Here is a 17,196-nt window from a genome sequence, read left to right on the forward strand (position 1 = left end):
TGGCGGCGCCAGCGGAAGAGTGCCGCGCGTGCGCAGTCGTCGGCGTCGCGGGCGAGGCAGTCTGCGCGCGCGAGCCAAACAGCCGGAGCGCCGCTGCGGTACTTCAGTTCCTGCCGCGCAGCGCCCGCAGCAGGGCCCCGCGACACGTGCGTCTCCTGGCGGCGCGCCGACGCGACGCCTCGCAGCTGCGGCCAACAGAGTGAGTAGGGGCGGTCTGTCTGGCTGGCTCTCACCCCGCAATCACCACGATTCCTACTCTCTCCGCACGAAATTCCATTGGGAGGCGGCAGCCCATCGCCAGTATGCTCGACGTAGACCATTAATACATTACAGTACGGTGTCACGCGGGCAATGTGAGGTGAAAGAGTGGGGAAGATCGAACTGGAAGTATTCTTTCCGTTGGTGTCTTCCCTCGAACCTTTGCCGACCGAGTGACGAATTGCTTTCGGAACTTACTGCTGGAACATTTTGCTGGAAGGCAAATGAATGTCGTTTCTACATGCATTAGAATACGTAAAAGTTATTAGGCTACTGACCATGCCCACTACGCAGTTTATGTGTTGACAGTCTATTCTTGACGCACTCTCGCTCCTAGCAGAATTCTCGAACACGAAATTTGGCCTATATTAATACCGATAAAGTGTCTGCGAACTGAATGCTCTCTGCGTTGAGTGGTCATAAAGTGCAGCGGGCACAAACACAGCACCAAAGATAATACCTATTAATGGTAGGTAAAAGGTTATTGAACAAAGCGAGATAATAGGCTGACTCATTTAAGTATTCATGGTAGATGCAGTGTATAAAATCACTCTCCAAACTACACAATTTCACACATTAGTGTTGGTGCACTCTAGCTACCGCTTCCATCAGGAAGGTTTCATCGAAGACAAAATTACAGACTTTCTATAGATGGACAAGTCACAATCACAAAGTCGTCTTGCTAGCGATATACGTCTGAATAGTTGGCAACACGATGAATTCAATTTCTTTCCACACAATTTTGATTGCTCTTAGAGGCCATAACTATTAGGTTCAATGGAACCAACGACTGTTTGTGCCGGGATCGATTTAAACTACCTACAATGGTACGCCGAAATGGTTTTCCTTCTTTGCTATGGTAGCAAGGCGTATATAAAACAGGAAACTTTCATTTATATAAAATTACCTGACACATGCGTTTCATTCCAAGCGGAAATTGTACTGATATGAATAAACTTTCTGAAGAAATAAAATATTTCAGTAAGTATCGCCAAATGCAGCACCAGTAATTTCTAGCTTGGAAAATCTAATGCTAGAGACTACAAAACTTTTTCTAACTTTACATAACATATTGCCCGTGCGATTTTTTTCTCTATTGGCATCCATTCGTGAACTATGTACGATGGATAAGTAAATTATCATAAGCTTCTAAACAATGGAGTACTTAATAGACCAACACAACAGTCTAGAATTGGACCCATTTTGTACCCTCATAAAAATGGATGTATCAATAAATTTCGGACTGTGATCACATATATAAGTATTTTTAAATAACCGTTTACAAAAATACGTGCAGTGTTAGCCAATATAGACTTTTTTTATTATTTGTGGGGCAGCCTATGTTTGAACTTTACATAATTTTTCACCGCTAAGACCCTTACTTGTTCAATGCAACTTTCATCTTCCGACGGTTCTAACAGTGAACTGAGAACATGTCTCAAGTTACGAGAATAGCATAATCGTGTACATAAGTTTTTGTACCACCCCTGCAACACTTTCCATTCGAACCTCTCCTGATACAGCATTGCACTTCTCCTCCCCACAAAACACCTGCCACTGTATCGTGATTCGCAGGAATCCAGGTGTATTCGAGTTAATGGAGTTCTCAACGTCGCTCTCTAAGGCTCAGTGAATGTAGTTGGTTGAACTAAAGGTATGTGCACGTGCTCATCCTAAAACCGGGAAACAGTTTTTAATCCACATACTTAAAGAAAATTAGGCACTAAACGATGTAAATTACAAATCAGGAGTTATCATATTTGACTGACTGCAATGATTCTCCCATAAATCACGTTGCACATTTTTCATACTTGTTGGGGGCGCTTGGTGCATAACGTTGTACACGAAATCACCTGTTCTCTAACGGTCTGTTTCTGTGTTACAAGGGAAAAGAAACTGTCCAAATTTTGTAATTCATTAACATTGGTACAAAAAATGCCGGAAGACATTCGTTGCTCTATCTGCATCTGCGCATTGTTCGTATTTTCGGCCACAATGGGTCGAAAATAAGTCTACGTCGAGTCACTATAGTGGCATACATCCGTGCAACCAGCAGTTCCTCGGGCTGTACAGGGATCTCGAAAACGCGACAGCTCATCCAGCCTCAGGATAAAATGTCTGAAGGCGTCAATTGCCGGTATCTAGGCTACGAAGAATGAGGTGCTCGAAGGTATTGCACCGAGGTGCTGTTCGACTAGAAATGTAGTGGCTTCCCGCAGTGTCGACACGAACGTTTTCAACAGCACTTATTCGATGTACTCTGACGACGTTTAGTCAAGCACACTACCGCAACTGCAGCAGTAATCCACTTCTGTTCATCAATGACGAACTTTAACTCTGCTGCTGAGTGTGCGGTGGTCTGAAACGTCCCGACAGTCTAAAATTCTATGCCGTACCGGAACTCGAATGTAGGACCTTTGTCTTTCGCGGGCAAGTAATTCAGACTGAACTATCTGATAATGACTCCCGACCACCCTCACAGCTACGTAATTGTCCCAGGTTCGAGTCGCAGTCCGGCACACAATTTTAATGTTTCAGTAAATTTCACTTCCATTCAAGTACAGCTGGAAAAATTTAGATTATTGCAATCAGAAACGCCCAAAATAACACAGTGATTATTCCATTTTCAACTATACTTAATATCAACATCCCAACCAGTACTCGCGACTAATGACTGAATCGTTAGATAATTTTTATTTAATTGCCGTGATCGCTAAGTTTCTTTTTTAATAGAATTACAGTTTTCGGGTGCTCAATAAGTATCGTCAGAATCATTCCCTCATTCATCTGCACTGCACATAGCCATTGGTGGTACGTGTTTGGACATGTTGCAGTGCAGCAGAATAAGAGTTTAAGAAGATGCCATTGCATGACAGAAACAGGAAAATTATCTTCAAAGGCTATGCGATGAAGACAACTGCATAAAAATTATGTACATCATCGTCGCTCTCCACATTATTTTACACCTAATTCTGTTCGAATTATTGTGTATCAAACATTATTTGGCGTGTGAACTCCTATCACTACACCGTTAGCAACAGAACATCAAGCTTTTACTGACTTGGTGAGTCAGATGTCTGTGCCTCGTAAAAAATCCAATGTAATCAGGCAGTGAAGCAAGGAAATCACGTAAGAAGTACCGTTATCAGCGTGAGAACGGAAAAGAATCCTCGATTTTTTCCTATAATAATAAAAAAACGGTTTACACATTCATGCATCAATGAGCAATTTTGCCGCTTATCTTCCTTCCACTTACAAAACGTAGGAAGTATCTATCCAAAAAAAAGAGAAAAAAATGGTTCAAATTGCTCTAAGCACTATGGGACCTAACATCTGAGGTCATCAGTCCCCTAAATTTCGAACTACTTAAACCTAATTGACCTAAGGACATCACACACATCCATGCCCGAGGCAGGATTCGAACCTGCGACCGTGGCATCCGCGTGGTTACGGACTGAAGTGCCTAGAACCGCGCTTTGGTTACCGTCGCAGGTTCGAATCCTGCCTCGGGCATGGATGTGTGTGCTGTCCTTAGGTTAGCTAGGTTTAAGTAGTTCTAAGTCTAGGGAACTGATGACCTCAGATGTTAGTCGCATAGTGTTCAGAGCCATTTGAAAACACAGGTATCCACATAAAGTAGCTATTTTTAGGTTACTTTACGTTGACACAATTGTGATCTTGTTTCGTAGCGGTAATGCGTTGTGCTTCCTTATATAACTAAACGCTGGATGATGGTTCAAATAGCAAGAACTATTAATGAGACGGAGAATATGTGTAAATAAATAAAAGCGTAAATGGAAAAATGCCTCATTCATTTTATAAATGTATGGCTGTGGCACCCGAATTCGGTATCCTCCGTGCACGCCTCTCGATACGATTCAACGCACTGCTCTAGAAAGGCGTGTCTCCGACTTCTAGTGCCAGTTTGACGAGCAATTTAACGTTCCATTTACGAACATTCTAGCGAAAACATCGCGTATGGCCGACGATTTCAATCCCAAAAACATCCGATGGAGTACTGAATTTTAGTTAAAAAATACCCTGTTTTTTTTTCAAATGTTTATGTTGACGCTTCGTTATAATCTGTAACAGTAACGACCCGATGTTCTACTAGAAACGATAAATAAGGCTACAATGTGCTTGGGACTACCGCGTTGTGGAGATGCGTGCGCAGCAGAGCTTTATGCTGCCTCGTGAAGGCGCACCCTGAGTGCTTCCGGCGCGGCGGTGTGTGGCCACCAAGTCAGCAGGTGAGGCGCTTCAGGCTGCAGCGGGCCAAGTCTGAGAGCACTCGAGCCGCGCCGCCGGCGTCGGCGTCGTATTGGCGATCAGATTAGCGCCGGCGCTGAGTTTTGTGGGCACGCCAGCGCCGGGGGCGGACATGCGAGCGCAGCGGGCCGGCACTGTGCGCCGATAAACGCCGACCCCGCCGCCCCCGCCGCCCCCGCCACCCACGCCGCCGCCACCTGCGCCGTAAATCCACGGCGGCCTTCCCCACTGTTTGTTGTTTGCGCTTTCGCCACTTCGCACCCGCAGCCGACTGCAGGTGAAGGCGACAATGGCCTGTGGGCACCTGACCGCTCTCTCTAGCCCTGCATCAATCACTCTGAACGCCGTAGCGTGCCAGGAGCCGTCTTTGCGAACTGTCACGGCGACAGACACCTTTCACTATACAGGGTATACCACAACTAATAGCAAAAGCAGGGGGTACTTCTCATTGTATCAGTTTTTGGCGCCTTTTACTAGGGGTACGCTTATTGCTGAAACAATCGGTTTTCAATAATGTCGTTTTTCGTCTCAACACTAGTTTATCCCAAGTGTTAAAACGTTCCAAATAAACGATTTCCGGCCAGCCGTAGTGACAGAGCGGTTCTAGGCGCTACAGTCTGGAACCGCGCGACCGCTACGGTCGCAGGCACGAATCCTGGCTCGGACATGGATGTGTGTGATGTCCTCAGGTTAGTTAGGTTAAAGTAGTTCTAAGTTCTAGGGGACTGATGACCTCATAAGTTAGGTCCCAAAGTGCTCAGAGCCATTTGAACCATTTCACCGATTTCTGAAAAACCGGAATTCGCTTTTCTAGCCCAATTATTTCCTCTAATAAACGTAGAAATCGAACGATATTGACTCCCTCGTCTTCAAGAAACATAAGAAAGCACTCCGTCGTCAGGCCACTAGTGGCCGACCGGGTCCATCCGACCGCCGTGTCATCCTCAGACGAGGATGCGGATAGGAGGGGCATGTGGTCAGCACACCGCTCTCCCGGTCGTTATGATGGTTTTCTTTGACCGGAGCCGCTACTATTCGATCGAGTAGCTGCTCAGTTTGCATCACGAGGCTGAGTGCACCCCGAAAAATGGCAATAGCTCATGGCGGCCCGGATGGTGACCCATCCAAGTGATCTGACGGGAACCGGTGTATCCACTGCGGCAAGGCCGTTGCCACTTCAAGATACATGGAATTGTAATATTAAATTAAACAGCGAAAAGAATTTTTTTTTTATTCCAGTCTTTGATCACAATATCAATTCTGTAGACAATGACCGGTTTCAGTCCGTAATGGCCATCCTCAATTCTTTTTTTACACCACGTCCTAAAAAAGATCTGAGGATCGTCATTACGTGCATCAGGCACTCTTTAATGTTGTCGTGATCCAGGAGCGAATTCTACGAATCGTCAGAGCGACACAGAGTGTATCACAATTAATAGCAAAAACTCCATACTTCGAAAAACAGTGTTAAATGTATGGCAGAGATTACTTCCCGTTGTACTAGTTATTAGGACTTCTTACCAGTGTATTCGAATATGGATCATTCGAAGGATGATTGCCCAAATTCTTCTGTGCGCTTTATAATTACTCTTAATCCTTCCTACGGGAACGTATTCGACAATGGGGGGGGGGAATATTCTTAGATTTCTTACTTAATGCTGCGGCTGTTCTATTCTACAGGCTCTTACGTGCCTCGCGTTCAGGTGTTCGACCTACCGACTGGCCTGATCAAACCTGAGTTCTTAGACGAAGAAGCCACATAAAACAAGGTTTTAGTAGAAATCCCCTAACGGCTACGATTTTACTAATCACTGAAAAACACTGAAATCTCACTAATTAGGAGAAGTCGAGGGGAACTAATTCGTAACTATGACAGTACGCCAAGAACCGACCAATGTCAAAGCGTAATCTCGCTGCCACCGATGAGAAAACTTTCACTAGCGTCAACTGCTTTCAATACTGCCTCTAATTAACCTTCAGTTCAAATACTGACAGCGTATTTCGTAACCCTCGAACAGAAGTCACCCAAGACCAAATTACTAGCAGAATTCAAGATCAACATCCCTATATTTCCGGGTAACGAATACATATACTCGCCGTTTAAAATCCCTAGTTAGATCTCAATTTCAATACAAGACTCAAAAAGAAATTCGCAGTTCTGGCTTGGCGCTGTATAGCTTAGTCAATGACCAAATCCAACACAGCACTGTTTTTTATTTTTATTAATTTATATAAGATCAAACCACAGTGTAACATACACAGTCACGACACCCAGTCCTGGGAAAATTATTACCCTCTGACAGCTGGAACAACAATAGCAGGCCCTAGCGGCGAGACGTCAGCCATAAGATTAATGTGGTTTTAATTACTTTTCCCCTTAGTTAACGAAATAAATACTACATTTTAGCGTTCGAAGCATTAGTAAATTATTGAGAGACGTGAATTATTGTGAAACAAATGTAAACACAGCCGAATCTTACTGATTCTCTGCCATAAGCTACAATTTATACATGAAGAAATACTTTCGAATATGTCAATAACTGCAGCATATATTGCTGAAATCAGACGAGTATAAAGACATATTACATCCATGTGAAATATAAAATTTTGTAGTTGTCCGTTCTTATTATGATAGGCACTTACCCTGTCACCTAACAGTTTTCTGAGAAGTGTAATGATTCGCACTTTACTAAACTTTATTCGACTTTCCAACGCACGAATATTTTTGTGAAAGTGACTATTTTGGCTTCAAAAGAGGAAGCGCTGAAGATTCTTACCGTTTCCGGTTCAGATACACCAGCAATAGTGGAATTGGTTTCTTCTTTGTTGGGTAACATTTTAATTACTTCTGACGTTTTATTATCACGTCTTTGTGGTTTTCCCTTCAGCTACAGTCGTAGTGAAGTGTGGTGAACAAAACTTTACGTTGGTGAGTAATTACAAAACGTCTTTCTGCAAAAGGTCAGACCTTCCGATATTAAATAACTATTTTTCCGCTCTTAAATAAACGATATTCTTCAACAAATATCTCACAAAAGATTTAAACTGTTTCGTAATGTGCCCTTTCATACCTCCCAGGGTCCTTAGGAAACCAATGAAGGACAAATGTATAATTTTTTGGTTATTGTCAACATTTATGGGAATACTTGGGCTCTCCGTTGTAAAAGTATGTTACAAATCAATATAAACGATACTGTTTGCACTTGTCCTATATTGTATTCAGAAGTGTTGTTTGCTGGCCACTTGCAGCGCTGCAGAGTATAACAAAAATGAACAGGTACATCGCGACTGTATCCGTTAGATTTTGGTACTGCTGGAAGCAGCGTCCACTGATAGCCATCGAGCTTTCTGAAACATTATTTTTGTAACTATAGAATTTCCCCCATTATAGACGATGGCTGCACTATCAACTTTCTCTTTGTTAAAAATCATCTCCAAGCGACCAGAAAATTAACACGGTCTGTACAATGGAACCGTTACAATGCTGGTTCTTGTAAGTTTTGGAGCAAGGTCTCGAGGAATCAATGGCATTTATCTTTAAGCGTCTGCCAACATCTTCGTGACTATCTCCGGTGCGCTGAGCAAACATATGACCACACATGCTGTTCTTATTTATATGCGTTCAGTATCAGGATTACCTTATTTGGTGAGGGTCTCATACACTTGAGCAATATTCAGGAAAGATTATCACGAGCATTTTGCACACAATCGCCTCTGTAGGCTGATTACATTCACTCAGTATGTTACTATTTAACCCACGTCATCCACCGACTTTTCCTGTGATTGAATCTAGATGATTATGCACTTAAAATCCGTAAAAATAGAGCTATCCAATTATTTCTAAGAGGCAGTGATTCCAATAGCGAGTTGTTAATATTGTATTAGCAGGCTAATATATTTCTTTTTTCGTTTCGTTGATGATAGAAACAAACAGTTTCCAGCGATCATGAGTCTGGAAACTAGCCATTTGCTAGATAATTGTCACTGCATGGTTGTGTCACTATTGACTTCAGTACGATATATAGTGCTAAATGGTGCAAATCTATTTCAAATGCAAACTTCGTGGTTCACGTTTCACTCAAGGCCTAACGTAACAATAAGTGCATTACTGCTAAATAACTTTCGTTATTACAGTTCACCGTACACCAGTGTCAGCCGTTGGTCATGTGCTAATGTGGTACAGCACATTGTAAATACCGCACGTAAATTTTACCACTTCTTTTCGAATGCGAGCTGAAAAGTCACATTGAAACTGCACCATTCCTCTTTTAGACGTGCTGGTACGCAAATAAAACGTGCAGAAACGTATTGTATATCGCTCAATTAGCAGTAGCTACAAATCATTATCGGGTGGTGCAATGATGGCCAGCCGCGGTACAGGAAAGCATTTGTTTGTTTTCGATTCACGTGTTCTAATGTGACTTTATCCCTGCTGGCATCATGGGTAGAATGCTGCTCACAGTTCAGGCAAGTAATTTTCTTTGAAGATGCGTGTAAAGTACAGTGTAAGGTACATGGAGAAATCTATAGCTGACTGCTAAAGGGGTCCTTTTCCAGGAGATCTTTGGAGGAGGAAGTGGCAGTTAAAGATCTAGGTAGAACTGCTTCAAATTTAAATCTAATAGGGAGGAGGGCGTGGGAAGGGAGTCACCGATTTGGGTCACATTATGTGAGTGGAAGCAGGTGGATGCCCCTTTGAAATTCCTAGAATGTTTCCCCTGTGTCGGCCTCGTTAAAAGGTAAAACGCTCTATTAAGATTTACGAGTAGAAAATGAGGAATTCTTGAGGAGTGCCATGGCACAATGGTCAGGCACGCCGAATAGCCTGGTTCGAATCCTGCTGCTACCATCACTTTTTTATTCTTTACAATGTTAAACTATTAATTATAGAGTTTAAACATATTTAAACAGTTCATTTTGTATTCACACAATTAATGTATTACTACTCCCGTAAGCCAGAAGTTTCTAGATGGTAGTAAAAATACGAGTATACCAGAAAATTTAGTATAAAAAGTGTATATATGGAAAGAGGTGGATCTATTTTGCTTTCCAGGCTTGTCATTCGGAAACAGTGATGCGTGGGGTACAGGGTAGTGATAGATCTACGAAATATAACTGCATTGACACAAAAATATAGTGGAAGTCAGAAACAATCGAACATCGTGCCTGATTTTAGTGTATTACATAAAACTAATATCGCAATTGTATAAAGTCACGTCTATCGTGACGGTGTAGTAAAACACGGTCTGTTTGTCTTTCCAATACTGTAGCACTCTGGCAAAATTTTGTATGAACCACCCCTTATGTACACTGAAAGCTCTGAAATGAGCTACGAATTCTTTCAACACCCTTTCACCACCCTGGAAAGCTTGAGGAGGCTGTACAATTCTCTGCTTCAATTCTTCAAAATGGTTCAAATGGCTCTGAGCACTATGGGACTTAACATCTGAGGTCATCAGTCACCTAGAACTCAGAACTACTTAAACCTAACTAACCTAAGGACACCACACACATCCATGCCCGAGGCAGGATTCGAACCTGCGTCCGTAGCAGTCGCCTGGTTCCAGAGTGAAGCGCCTAGAACCGCTTGGCCACAAAGTCCGGCTCACACTAACCCATCGTCAACTTTATTGCTCCACATTTTATTCAAAGGTAGTCACGAGTTATAGATTACGCATTACTCGATTACAATTAAGTAAAAAATGTCCGCTTGGCCACAGCGGCCGGCTTTATTCTTCACCCATTCCATCGAGAATGCAGTACACGTCACTTATGAGATGATCTCAGACGGAAAAATCCAGTCGATTGCAGTCAGGCGATTTTATAGTCGGAGATAACATGCTCTGCTTGTCAAATGCATCTCGGACGAGACTGACGTCTTGAGTCAGCAGCAAAATATTCCCAAGTCTCCCCTGTCATATACCACTCTCTGGAATAAATAGCAGTGGCAGAAATTTGAGTGCAGTTAGACATAGACTTAATCGCGAACGTCATATAATTTTCTCTTAGGGCGATACTTCATACTGAAATCATATTTGGGTCCTAATCACACAGCTGCAACTATCTCTTTAACTTATTGTTTACTGATCAAAGTTTACTGAGATTCTCTTGATGCCATTATCACATACGTTCACCTGGCTGCAACTGTCTCCCTAACTTATTGTTCATTGATCTAGGTTTACTGAGATTTTCTTGATGCCATTATCACATACGTTCACCTGTGTCACTTTTCATTTATGTTGATAATACACGTTGTGTTAAGTGAAGAAAAAGTGACACTTATATATGCTCTATTAATTCCAAGATGTGTTTCAGGCTTTCAACCATTTCCAGGTGGTGTCGGTACAACGTTTTTGTCGACTGCATTTTGATCGCTGCAGCTGTCCTATGTTCTGTAGGTTGCAGGTAGCTGCAGCGATCATAATGTAGTAAGGAGTTGTATTGACCGGTATATACATATTTTACGCTAATTGGCGTACAGGAAACCCCGAAACTCGTCTTTGCATAAAGAAACCAAATAAAATGTGACTTGTTGCTCTATTTCCTCAATAATTCTTCCACTGACGCGGATAAATGAACATAGCCTACGTATTAACACGATCCACCTCCGCAGCTGAGTATTCATGCAATGGACCCTATTCCCGGTACTGCCGAGATGAGGGGCTACTTGACCGGGAAGCAATGGCTCCAGGTCACTAAAACCGATAATGGCCGGAAGTGCGGTTTACTGACTCCACGTACCCTTCATACCGCATCTGATGTCGCCGTTGGCAGAGTAGGACACAGCGGCTTTTCGGTACGGTTGGGCCCTCAGGTACCTGTGGAACGTAGTGTATTAACGCAGCTGCTGATTGTTTAACTCAATGTTCATCAAAGCGGTTATCAAGAAAACAACATTAATGTCTGGCATAAAAATAATTCTTTTGCCAGACATTTGAACTTCTTGAAAAAATTCCGGCAGTTTCATGCCATTTTTACTTTTTGTGAAATCTGCGTGCTTACCTTTTTTGCGATTGATAATATTTAGTACGAAACATAAAATTCGTGTAACTGTTAGGTCCTAAAAGTGGCAGCAGCACAGCGCAGTGATACAAGTTATTTGTACAAACCACACCATGAACGTCTTTCTGAGCTGATTAACTTAGGAAAACGTAATAACGATACGAGGTCCCCTCCGCCATGCGCTGTGCAGTGGTTTCCGGAGTACTTGTATAGAGGCAGATGTAGAGGAAGATGCTCTATGAAATGACAACAAGACTGTCTACTCGTGGGATAGTCAGATTACAGGCTCAGGATTACCATTTGAATCCCAAGGACGCGCATTTATCCAAAGGAGAGATTGATTGAAAAAAAAAAAGTTGATTGGACAGATTTCTGAATAACTCGTCGGTGGAAGCCTGATAAAACTGTCGGAATACGAAAATGTTAATAACCTTAAAATATTTCATTTATAAGAAGCACGTCCCATAACTATTTTGAATTGTGTTCCATCCTAGAAATTCGTAGAGACCGTGGACAACAACTGATATGTGACCCATGCGAATGAAAACATACAGCCTGATTAACGGAGTCGGGGTATATTCGAAGAAGACTAGCACACCTCGTCTAATTGGAGAGAGCACAAGGAAGCTGGTGTCGCATAACGCACATACCAATTGGAGCCACGATGCACATTGCATCTGTCAACATGTAATATGCCTATTGACCTTCAGGATGAAGCATAGAAAATGGAAAGATTTTGGTTTTATTGGCTCTTACTTTACAGAAGACTTACTAAAATGTATTTTAAAACATGAACAATATCTAATGCGACTGTATGTTATCATTTGCGTGGGTCACATATCAGTTGCTGTCCACGGTCACTACGAATTTCTAGCGTGGAACACAATTCACAATAGTTATGGGACGTGCTTCTTATTACTGAAATTTTTGAAGCTTACTGATATTTTCGTATTCCGACCAAATATCTGTGACGTTATTCTGTTATTTTGGAATACTGCAACGTAGTTACTCGACAAGTGAGCAATCGAAGTTAGCACTTTCATGTGTCGTTTCCTTACTATGTCTGCATCTAGAATGAGTAACCTGACCTGATAATCGCAACAAAATAGGAATCAGTATGTGTTTGAGAGCATGGTTTCTTGTGAGTGAGTGTTTTACTCCTTTTTACGTTTTTAGTTCGTCAATAAGTATGTATTCTTCGAGTCAGTAAAAACATATTTTTAATGTCATCTCCTTATTCTTGAAAAAAAAAAAAAGGAATAACCACATGACTCTCAATGTGATATGTAGTCAGGTAACGTTATGTAGAAGGAAGGTGTTACGCTAATCTTCGGAGGAACAAACCACAAATGGTAACTTTACCTCCTTTGCAAGTAAACGGAGCTTAGGGTGGCCGGACCTGAACTGTGGGAAGAGTACTCACACTTAGTACATTATTCTGACAATTCCTGCAAATAGTTTCAAGTCAATTCATATCAGTTATCACGTAACTGCGTTAACCGTTACAAAGACATCGGAATGCTGATGTCAAGTGCAGAGACACGTTTGAAGGACTCATTGTCACTTCAGAATTTTTATGACTGCAAGAACAGACCATTCAGCAAGAATGAGATTTTCACTCTGCAGCGGAGTGTGCGCTGATATGAAACTTCCTGGAACTCGGGACCTTTCCCTTTCGCGGGCAAAAGTTCTACCATCTGAGCGAACCAACCACGACTCACGCCCCGTCCTCACAGCTTTACTTCTGTCACTACCTTGTCTCCTGCCTTCCAAACTTTACAGAAGCTCTCCTGCGAACCTTGCAGAACTAGCACTCCTGAAAGAAAGGATATTGCGGAGACATGGCTTACCTACAACCTGGGGGATGTTTCCAGAATGAGATTTCCACTCTGCAGCGGAGTCTTCGCTGATATGAAACTTCCTTGCAGATTGAAACTCTGTGCCGGACCGAGACTTGAACTCGCGAACTTTGCCTTCTGTAAAGTTTGGAAAGTACGAGACGAGATACTGGCAGAGGTAAAGCTGTGAGGCCGGGTGTGTGTCGTGCTTGGGTAGCTCAGATGCTAGAGCACTTGTCCGCGAAAGGCAAAGGTCCCGAGTTCGAATATCGGTCAGTCACACAGTTTTAAAGTGCAAGGAAGTATCATCCAGCAACGGATTCGACTTCTGGCGTACCGTCACTTGCCTAAAACTACATGGATACCTTAGATGGTTCTGGGAATACTTGACGTTAACACCCCAGGGGCACGTGATGAACAGTTGTGTCTACAGTGTTTGCTGTCAGTGTTCGCCGTTGAGGCTAGGATCTTGGACGCCAGTGCGACCGCGGCGTCGCCCCCGCGTCGCGCAATGAAAGCGGCCGCGAGCGGGCGCCGGCGCTGCCTCGTTGTTGGGCCGTGTTGGGCGGCGCTATTGAGCGGCCTGTCAGCGCCAACGGCGGCCGCCTATTCACGCTAAAGAGCGATTGCTCGGCGCGCACAGCGCGGCGCGGCCAGCTGCTGGCAACTAGCGGCTGGCGCCACTCCCCTTTCACTCACAGAGCGCTGCGATTGAGACGACGCAAGGCCGTGCAGCGGCGCGCGGGCGGCGGGCGGTGCGAGGCCTGTGACGTCACAGGCTGTTGTCCTCGCACAGCCTGCTGGCGCCCAACTCCACAGTGGCGCCTGCGGGAACTACGTGGAATTCCACACTCCAGTCGTAACGGCTATATGAAGGTATCAACCCGACATCAGTCACGTGATACTAGTAATCACGGGCATCTACGAAGGGCCTGCAATAAGCTTTGAAATACACTACTGGTCATTGAAATTGCTACACCAAGAAGAAATGCAGATGATAAACAGGTATTCGTTGGACCAATATATTATACTAGAACGGACATGTGATTACATTTTCACGCAATTTGAGTGCATAGATCCTGAGAAATCAGTACCCAGAACAACCACCTCTGGCCGTAATAACGGCATTGATAAGCCTGGGCATGCAGGTACAGCTGCCCATGCAGCTTCCACACAATACCATAGTTCATCAAGAGTAGTGACTGGCGTATTGTGGCGAGTCAGTTGCTCGGCCACCATTGACCAGACGTTCTCAGTTGGTGAGAGATCTAGAGAATGTGCTGGTCAGGGCAGCAGTCGGACGTTTTCTGTGTCGAGAAAGGCCCGTACAGGACCAGCAACATGCGGTCGTGAATTATCCTGTTGCAATGTAGGGTTTCGCAGGGATCGAATGAAGGGTAGAGACACGGGTCGCGACGCATCTGAAATGTAACGCCCACTGTTCAAAGTGCTGTCAATGCGAACAAGAGGTGACCGAGACGTGTAACCAATGGCACCCCATACCATCAGGCCGGGTGATACTCCAGTATGGCGATGACGAATACACGCTTCAAACGTGCGTTCACCTCTATGTCGCCAAACACAGATGCGATCATCATTATGCTGTAAACAGAACCTTGAAAGAGAAACACAGAATCTGAGGTAAAAAATTCATTTATTTTCATTAATTCAACTTAAAAGTAAATTTCAATTTCATAAGCAGACACAACACTATTTTCACAGATTTTATTCTTCTTGATTCTTCCAAAAAAATTAAGTTTTGCCATTCGTGCACCCAGGTTCGTCGTTGAGTACGCCATCGCAGGCTCTCCTGTCTGTGATGCAGCGTCAATGGTAACCGCAGCCATGGTCTCCGAGCTGATAGTCCATGCTGCTGTAAACGTCGTCGAACTGTTCGTGCAGATGGTTGTTCTCTTGCAAACGTCCCAATCTGTTGACTCAGGGACTGTCTTTAGTAACCTTGCTTCGACTGGTTTGGGACTCAACTGCAGTGGTCATTAGTCCCCTAGAACTTAGAACTACTTAAACCTAACTAACCTAAGGACATCACACACATCCATGCCCGAGGCAGGATTCGAACCTTCGACGGTAGCGGGACCACCGCGGCCGGCGACTCAGGTATCGAGACGTGGCTGCACGATCCATTGTTACGGTCATGCGGATAAGGTGCCTGTCATCTCGACTGCTAGTGGTACGAGGCCGTTGGGATCCAGCTCGGCATTCCGTATTACCCTCCTGAACTCACCTATTCCATATGCTGCTAACAGTCGTTGGATCCAGACCAACGCGAGCAGCAATGTCGCGATACGATAGACCGCAATCGCGATAGGCTACAATCCGACCCTTATCAAAGTCGGAAACGTGGTGGTACCCATTTCTCCTCCTTGCACGAGGCATCATAACAACGTTTCACCAGGCAACGCCGGTCAAGTGCTGTTTGTGTATGAGAAATCGGTTGGAAACGTTTCTCATGTCAGCACGTTGTAGGTGTCGCCACCGACGTCAACCTTGTGTGAATACTCTGGAAAGCTAATCATTTGAGTATGACAGCATCTGCTTGCTGTCGGTAAAATTTCGCGTCTGTAGCACGTCATCTTCGTAGTGTAGCAATTATAACAGCCAGTAGTGTATATTTCCTTTCTCAGGTATTTTCGGTTGAGAAAACGAATAATTTGTTTGGGACGTCGTGGTATATTCCCCCTTCAGCTCATAAAGTTTCATGAAGATACGTACCATTCAAACCGCCGTCTGTAACGGAGGTGAGTATCAAACGGAGAGCTCATTGAGTTGCTTTTTCGGTAAACCAGAGGATCGAAGATATCCATAGGTGCTTGCAGAAAGTCTACGGATATCGGGCACTGAACAAAAGCACGGTGAGTCGTAGTGCGGGGATTCTGTCACCATCGCAACAAGGTCGCGCCGTCTTGTCACACCTCTCACGGCTGCAATGTTGGAACGTGCCAACACTCTCATTCGTCGTGAGCGAAGCATCACAAACAAACACCTCACCATTCAGCTTGTCGTCTTTGTTCGTTGTGCCGACACATTCGTCTACCAGTTGGAGTACTCAAAGCAGTGTGCCCCCTTGGGTTCCTCGCTGCCTAACAGATGACCGTAATGAGCAACGAAGGGCCATCTGTGGGGTATTGTTTGCGTTTTATGAGGCTGATCGTGAAAACTTCTTTTCGAGCATCGTCACAGGTGATGAGAACTGGGTTCATCTCTTCGAACCGGAAATAAAACTGCGATCAGTGGAGCAGCGCCGCATCACCGCTCCTCCGAAGGAAAGTTTCAAAGCCGCGGCCTATGCCGGAAAAGTGATAGCAACTGGGACTCTGAAGTGGTTATTCTGTTTGATGTCCTCACTGGTTATATAAAGAACTCGATAGCACAGGTGCAGCCATGAGATGTATACGACTTTCGATGTAGGAAGAACTTTGTGAGAATACTTTCAGTGATTATGATGTCAGTCTTCACTTGAGAAACAGTATAATCAGGCTGTAGTTACTAATACACAACGATCACATAGATAATATTGTGGGTAGAGCTAACCAAAGACTGCGAATCATTGGCAGAACACTTAGATGGTGCAACACGTCTACTAAAGAGACTGCTTACATTACGCTTGTCCTCCATATTCTAGAGTACTGCTGTGCTGTGTGGGATCCGCATCAGGTGGGACTGACGGATAACATCGAAAATGTACAAAGAAGGGAAGCTCATTTTTTTCTTCGCGAAATAGGGGAGATAGCGTCCCAGACATGATACGTGAATTGGAGTGGCAATCATTAAAACAAAGGCGTTTTTCGTTGCGACGGGATCTTCTGAC

General features: G+C 44.0%; 1 protein-coding gene across 2 annotated transcripts in view; it reads left to right on the forward strand.

Annotated features, from left to right (window-relative positions):
• Positions 1–105: 105 nt before the first annotated feature.
• LOC126335453 (chaoptin-like) overlaps positions 106–17,196 on the forward strand; it is a 621,718-nt gene continuing 604,627 nt past the window's right edge. Inside the window, exon 1 of one of the 2 annotated variants that reach the window (XM_049998743.1) lies at positions 106–199. The gene's annotated coding sequence lies outside the window, so the exon portion shown is untranslated. The remainder of the gene's footprint in view (positions 200–17,196) is intronic. The other variant, XM_049998744.1, reaches the window with a different exon arrangement.

This window comes from Schistocerca gregaria, chromosome 2 (genome assembly GCF_023897955.1).
Source record: "Schistocerca gregaria isolate iqSchGreg1 chromosome 2, iqSchGreg1.2, whole genome shotgun sequence".
Lineage (NCBI taxonomy): Eukaryota > Metazoa > Arthropoda > Insecta > Orthoptera > Acrididae > Schistocerca > Schistocerca gregaria.